The sequence below is a fragment of the Pan paniscus genome, chromosome 14, assembly GCF_029289425.2.
Source record: "Pan paniscus chromosome 14, NHGRI_mPanPan1-v2.0_pri, whole genome shotgun sequence".
NCBI lineage: Eukaryota > Metazoa > Chordata > Mammalia > Primates > Hominidae > Pan > Pan paniscus.
Window position 1 is genome coordinate 87,128,228 of NC_073263.2, and position 8,023 is coordinate 87,136,250.

At 34.8% G+C, this 8,023-nt stretch overlaps 1 non-coding gene across 1 annotated transcript; it reads right to left on the reverse strand.

Annotated features, from left to right (window-relative positions):
* Positions 1–7,705: 7,705 nt before the first annotated feature.
* LOC112436972 (U6 spliceosomal RNA) lies at positions 7,706–7,811 on the reverse strand. Its single transcript, XR_003025635.1, has one exon. It is a non-coding gene; the product is annotated as a U6 spliceosomal RNA (small nuclear RNA).
* Positions 7,812–8,023: the final 212 nt, after the last annotated feature.

Consider the following 8,023-nt stretch of genomic DNA (forward strand, 5'->3'; position numbering starts at 1 on the left):
AAAATCAATCAATCAATCAATCGATCAATCAATCTAGAATTATTTCCATTCTTACCTCCCATCCTCTACTGCCACCACCTATTCCAAAGCATACTTTTCTACTTCTTCTGTATCATTGCAAAATCTTTTAACTGTTTATCTTTTCAGTTACACCTTTCCTTCTAACCTATCATACATTAAATTATTAGAACCAGAGTCTGAGATAATAATTCTTGTGTGAGTAAGTTATTGGGAGGCTACATTCAGGAGAAAGCTGTAAGGAAGCAAGGGAAATGGGATACAGTGCAGGTGTGAAACTTAGGCAAATATGATTTTGGAAGAAGTCCAGCCACAATCAGACCCCATAGAAAGCTCTGGAGTGTCAATGGTACCACAAAAGTTGTACTAGCAAAGACTGTTTTTTCTCCATTTGTCAGTAATTAGGGAGAGAAGCTCATCCATAACCTCCCAGGGTTTTTATGTTTGGCTGCTCCTGTTGCCAAGGGCAGTTGGATGGAGAAGATGTAAATGCCAACAGTTATAGATAACACTTGTGGTACCTGGAGAGTGACTGCAGCTGGGAGATGACTGCTAGGTCGATGGACCTCAACTGCATCTGCAACATGACCATATTAAAACTTTAACCACTATTCGCATTTCATATTCTCCTTCACCGCTTTTTTTTCACTCACAGAGCTTACTTTTGTTTAAAATATTATATTTGTTTTTGAGTATTTTTCTAATTATTTACTTATTATTTTTTTCTTTTCTTTCTAATTAAATGAAGCTCCACTATGACAGGGCTTTTAAAAGTTGTATGTGTGTGTGGGTGTCTTTTTTTTTTTCACTACTGCATTCTCCAAAATTAGAATAATGCCTTGCATTTAATAAATGCTTCTTAAATGATTTAAAGATTGACTTAATATACTAAGAATACTTAGTAAATATAAATTAAATATGTATATTTAAGAGTAATATAGAATAGTAATTTATAGTAGAATATATAATAATAATAAGAGATGATAATATATAACTAAGCATAATGCATACTTATTACCATATAATTAAGTATACTGAATATACTAAGAAAGAGTAGATTCTCAAGACATGTTAGTTCTCTATGCTGGGAAAAACTAAACTGTTTATATGAAACTGAAATCCTCTAAAGCAGGAATTGCAAACTTTTTGTGTACTAAACACTTGAATATTTTTGATTCAACATCTCTGTTGCACCCACTCAACTCTGCTTTTGTGGTGTAAAAATCACTATAGACAATGGTTAGATGACTGAGTGTGATTGTGTTTCATTGACACTTTATTTACAAAAGTAGGAGGAAGCCATAGTTTTCAAACAATATATCCTAATTTCAACCTCTCCTGCTGAGACCACTGAAAAATAGTGGTGGTCACCTTTGCTGCTGTAAGCAGTAAACCTTCTAGGTCTTATCAACAGAATGTTTTGTTAACGTTAGGAGAAGCTAGCAGTTGACGTTTTTCTCATGCTGTGTTACCCGCTTATTTTTGCTCAGGCTTTCTTCCTTCTAGAATACATGCTTGTCCTATCTCTTCATAGTACTAAAGGCTCTTCAAGATGCAGTTCAAAGGATCTTTTTTTACCATGGCTCCTTCCTTTATATTATTGCCTGATGTAAAGCCATCTCTCCAGCTCTGGGACACCTATGTTATTTTCCAGATTAGTGCAACAGACAAAAATATTAAAAAAAGAAATAACCTGAAATTTAGAGCCTGGGTCATCTGAGTTTGAATATTGGCTCAGCCTCCTATAAGTGCAATAGGGTTAGACCTGTTTCCTATCATTTTTCAGCCAGTTTTCTTCTTATATGAAATGATATTATAATCTGTTTTACATGATTACTTGAAGACCTAAAGAATATGGTGATGAAAAGTAAATTGTGTTCTTTAGGTATTGTGTTTCAGTGGATGTGGCAGCAATTTCAATATAATTTGTTTGCATTTATAAATTTTCACTCATATCTAGGTACCAAAACTCATTTTTTTCTCAATGTTTTTAAAAAATATCTTATGGCATTTAATCCTCCTACTTTATTGGATTATTTTATATAATTTTAGCTTCCCTACTTGACTATACACTTTGGACACTAGTGTTATTGCATCTAACAAAATACTTACTGATTAGTGAATAAGTATTTTGTAATAAATAATGTATGATAGTTGAACAGATAAACTCTAAACTCTTGATTTATTCTTGATTGGTACCGTGAATGTGTCTGAAGTCAACATATTCAACTCCTTTGAACTAATTTTAATTTTCCTATTCCCTGAACCAACTTTGTGTTAAGTTCACTCCATTCTGTATAATAATAACTCAAAACATAAGCTTTAATTATATACAAATTATTGAGTGTTTTCCTGTCTTGCATAATAGCAAAGTTCTGTTGAATCATTTTTTTCAAACCTAGAGTTTTTCAACTGATGCCAAAATTCAAGCATGTTCAGAGCACAAAGCTTTGTTACAATTCTGCTGTTTTATACACTTGGTAATCCAAACTCTTAACATCTGTCAAATTAGCAGAAACAAGGTACTTCTGAACCATAGTAAGAAAGCCCTTCAGCCAGGCACGGTGGCTCATGCCTGTAATCCCAGCACTTTGGGAGGCCGAGGCGGGCGGGATCATGAGGTAAGGAGATCCAGACCATTCTGGCTAACATGGCGAAACCCCATCTCTACTAAAAATATAAAAAATTAGTCGGGCGTGGTGGCACGTGCCTGTAGTCCCAGTTGCTCAGGAGGCTGAGGCAGGAGAATCGTCTGAACCTCAGAGTCGGAGGTTGCAGTGAGCAGAGATGGCGCCACTGCACTCCAGCCTAGGCGACAGAGCAAGACTCCGTCTCAAAAAAAAAAAAAAAAAAGGCACTTCAAAGTTTTATTTTGAAACGTGGGTAATATGGCTAATTGTACTTGAAAACCAATTAGAGATACAACATTGTGTAGCCAGGAAAGGACTAGGAACACGTGTATTCAGATTGGCCAGGTTCTTCTGCTACAGACCTTGATGCTACTCATGTAGACTAGCAGGCTGGAGGGGGACTCAGGAGCTTGCGTTTCCACTTTTTAGTTTGTGATGTATTTGTATCACCTGAATTAGCTCCCTTCATCAGTTTGCAGTGATTGAATCCAATTTCAGTAGGGCTCAAGCACATAAACAGTATTAGTGTTTAACTGAAGAGGGTAAACCTCTCACCATAGTTTATCTATAGCTCTCAAAGTTAATAGATGGACTCTAGGGAGCCAAGAAGAAAAGAACAGATTGCAGAGGATAAAGGCCAAAATGTGTGGGCACATTCCGGTGGGAACTTAATTTCCTTGAGAGCAAATTGAAATCTTTCTTGCAAACTCCTTTTTTCTGTTAAAATATGATTTTCTTCAGAGAAAAGAAATATATTTAGTTCTGATGACCATAAAAACAATACACGGGTATAATTTTAAGTTTTGATAGCCGAGTTAAGGGGTGATACTCGCTTTAGAAGTCTTCTTTTATTTCCTTGCTTAAATCATAATAGTTCTCAGGAAATGAAGTTCTTTAGATAAACAACTCTTTCCTTGGTGATACAATAAAGAGACCTTTTGGGCCGGGCGTGGTGGCTCACGCCTGTAATCCCAGCACTTTGGGAGGCCGAGGCGGGCGGATCACGAGGTCAGGAGATCGAGACCATCCTGACTAACACAGTGAAATCCCATCTCTACTAAAAATACAAAAAAAAAAAAAAAAAAAAAAAAAAAAAATTAGCCGGGCGTGGTGGCGGGCGCCTGTAGTCCCAGCTACTCGGGAGGCTGAGGCAGGAGAATGGCGTGAACCCGGGAGGCGGAGCTTGTAGTGAGCCGAGATCGCGCCACTGCACTCCAGCCTGGGTGACAGAGCGAGACTCCGTCTCAAAAAAAAAAAAAAAAGAGACCTTTTGCTTGCCTGCTAGTTTTGATAAGACTTTCTATTTAAACAACTATTTCAAACTGGTTATTTTTCTGTGCTGTTGTTTCCCATGTCTACTTCATCTTGAGGCTAATGATGTTGTTAGAGAGAACCATACACCAGGATCATTTTGCTTCTAACTGTTCACTTTTCATGTGTTTATGTCCTTCATCGGGACTTGGGTTCCTCCCCTCTTATTATTAAGAACCATTAATTCTGAATTAAAATCTAAAAGTTAAAATTATCATATGATATTTCATGTTTATGACCTTAACACTGTAACCTTCTCCTTTCATTCAGGCAAGGAAGAGGGTATAGTTTTATATAGTAGAAATATTATGAACTTAATTCTGATAGAGAAGGATATTGTATTACATTGAAAATTACAAAAGGCATTGACCAAAATAAAACATTCTTCCCAGCTTAGCTAAACTTTAGACAAATTTTTTTCTGACTATAGATAGGATCATGACCTCGCTTTTTAAATAACTTTTATTTTTAAAAACTTGCCTATGTAAATTGTTTCTGAACCCCTTTTGAGATATACATCTTTCTCAGCCCTCTGCTAGTCTTGCAACTTAAGAATGTCTTTCTCAAGTACCTGAGAGTCATACCTCTGAAATTTAATCATAGAAAGAGACAGCAGCATTTTCTCCAAGTCTTGGTTGGAGGATAGCAGCCTCCTATCCAAATAGGATAATTAGCAAACAAGGATGACCTTATCACATTCACCAACATCCCCTCTATTGCCCTTCAGTACTTTTCCTCTACCTAACCCAGCATTTAAAATTCCTCCCACCTTTTGTTTCAGTGGAGTTGAGTTCTGGTCTCTTTCACGTTGCAGTAGTCTTAAAGAAAAAGTCTTCTTTGCCTGTTTAACTCTATCCGTTGCAAATTTTCTTTGGCAACGCTTAAAACCTATGTAGTCTATGGCAAGTTACTTAATTCCATATACCAGCTAGTTATTTCCTTTGTAAAAAAAAAAAAAAAAAGAGAGAGAGAGAGAAATCAATATTATTTTCAGGGTTATGTTAGGTATTATAAAGATATTATAAAAATACATTAGGTATTATTATACTTTTTAAATTGATACATAATAATTGTACATATCTATGGGTTACATGTGATATTATGATACATGCATAAAATGTATGTAATGATCAAATCAAGGTAATTGGGATATCCACCACCTCAAACACTTGTTATTTCCTTGTGTTGGGAACATGCCAAGTCTTCTCTTCTAGCGATTTTGAAATATACAATAAATTATGGTTCACTACAGTCACACTACTATGCTATTGAGCACTAGAATATATTCGTTCTTATCTAATTGTATTTTTAAAGTTATTTTTAATTCTGGATACGTATGAGTCGTAAATATTTATGAGATACATGTGATATTTTGATGAAGCATAAATTGTGTAATAATCAAATCAGGATAATTGTAATATCCATCACCTCAAGAATTTATTATTTATTTGTGTTAGGAACAGTCCAATTCCACTCTTTTAGTTATTTTGAGATATACAGTAAGTTATTGTTAACCATAGTTACCCTATTGTTCTACTGAACACTAGATCTTATTCCTTTTGTCTAACTGTTTTTGTACTAATTAACCATCTCCTTTTTATCCCTCCACCCCATCACCCTGTCTGGCCTCTGGTAACCATCTTTCTATTCTCTATTTCCATGAATTCATTCTTTTTAGTTCCTTTATATGAGGGAGAACATGTAATATTCATCTTTCTGTACTTACCTTATTTTACTTAATGTAATATCCTCCAGTTCCATTCATTGGGTTGCAAATGACAGAATTTTTTATGGATGAATAATATGACATTGTGTACATATAACACATTTTCTTTATCCATTTATTAATTGATGGGCACTTAGGTTGAATCCATATTTTGGTTACTGTGAAAAGTGGTGCAGTAAACATAAGAGTGCCAGTATCTCTTTGATATACTGATTTTCTTTCCTTTGGATATGTACCCAGCAGTGATATTGCTCATTCATATGGTAGTCCCTTCAGTATGGGTAAAGGTAAACTAATTTATATGGTAAAATTTCAAGACGTGAGATTTGATACTCATTTTCCCTCTCTTGGTGAGTCAGAAGATTATAAAACAGGAAGCTCTGTGAGTCAAAATCTCAAATATAAAATGAGACACCAAAACAAGAATGGGCAAGAGAGGGAGCACCTTGATCAACCACAAGCCAAAACTAGCAGAAGCCTGTACATTAACTAAGAAAACAATTGAAGAAAAGCTTCCCTCAGGGTAGGTTCTAAAACTATGCAGATCCAAAATGAGTTTAAAGAGTTTTGAAAATTGGAAAGCTATCATTGTGACTGCAAAGGTTTGGATTGTTTGTTCATTTATTAATTCCATTGTGTTTTTGGGAAAAAAAGGAATAAAAATTGAAGGGATACTTGATGAACTTTTCTTTCTCGTATAACATTTACCTTAACATTAATTGTTGGCATTGTAAATTTTTTTTTAAGACAGTGTCTCATCCTGTTGTTCAGGCAGGAGTGCAGTGGCATGATCATAGCTCACTGCAGCCTCGACCTCCTGGGCTCAAGGGAACCTCCTGTTTCAGCCTCCTGAGTAGCTAAGGCTACAGGCACACACCACCACACCCAGCTAATTTTTTTGTTTTCTTAATACTTTGTAGAGACAGGGATCTTGCTATGTTTCCGAGGCTGATCTTGAACTCTTGGCTTCAAGTGATCTTCCTGCTTTGGCCTCCCAAAGTGCTGAAATTACAGGTGTGAGCCACCTCACCTGCTGGCATTGTAATTTATGTTGTTTAATTTAATACCACAGCAAATATTTATAGATCAGTGTATTTTATGTCAATTGAAATTCAATGACTGGAGCAGGAAGTCAGATTCATATCATGGAACTCAAGGCTCATAACCTAAGTCTTTATTATTATTTGCACAGCAAATGATGCTTTTTCCTTAATTGTAAGATCTTACAGGAAATGGAAATATTATGCACCACCTTCCCTGTCATATTAAAGGAGCTATTGGAAAATGGTCTCTGTACAGGCAGAGAGGTGACTGTTGGATACCGAACAACTGAAAACACCTTTATTGCATTCAATTTTTGGATTACTTTCCCTTTAGAAATAAGGCATAAGTAGAATAGAACTTGGCACTTCAAAATTTCAATTTTTAAGAAGTTTTTCCTATATAAAAATATTTCCCTAAATAAAAATATATGAGCTACCCATTTATGGATATATATAAAAATGTATAATTAAAAAGAAATTATGGTTTAATTGTTTTGGGAAAAAACATAATTTGAAATAGCTTTGATTACTAATTAACAAATTACATGAGAAAGTTCAGCTGAACCTCTGATACACTAAAAATAAATGTAATATTTTTTCATGGTAAAAAATGCTTACTTTTCAACCAGAACGACTCATTGTAATGTGTTCCTGTGTGAAAATATAAATGGATATTTATTCCTCTAACTTTTTTTGCTAATATAATTAGCCTGAGTAATAATATGCCTAAGCCTAACAAGAGCATATTGGATGGTTTTGAGAAGTTTAGTTTCGCTTCATAAATCTCTTTTTAGTATTTATTTTTATTTTATTATTTATTTATTTTAATACAAAGCTTTGCAATTAGCAATTTTATTAAAAAAATAAAATGTACTAAAATAAATGCTTGTGTGGTGTGATTAGTAAATAATCCAAAAAAATAGGTTCTTTTTTTTTCCTTCAAGGCAATCAGTCAGAAAGCAAGTTTTGTTCTTCAAAAAATTATGGAATATTTCATAAATTTGCATGGCATCATCGTGCAGGGGCCATGCTAATCTCTGTATCATTCTGATTTTTTAGTGCATGTGCTGCCAGAGACAGCACCATAAATCTTGTTAAAGTATATTTTGCTCATCTGTGGAATCGACTCAGTTCAGACTTGCTGAGGCTGGGAGATCAAAACTCTTTGTTTAATGCGTTCAGGAACATAGCACTGTTGAGAACATTGTATACATTAAGTAAAACAAGACACAGTTTTTCCTACTTGGGAACTTTAATGAGTAAAATACCTACTTGATCTTTCTTCCCTTACTATT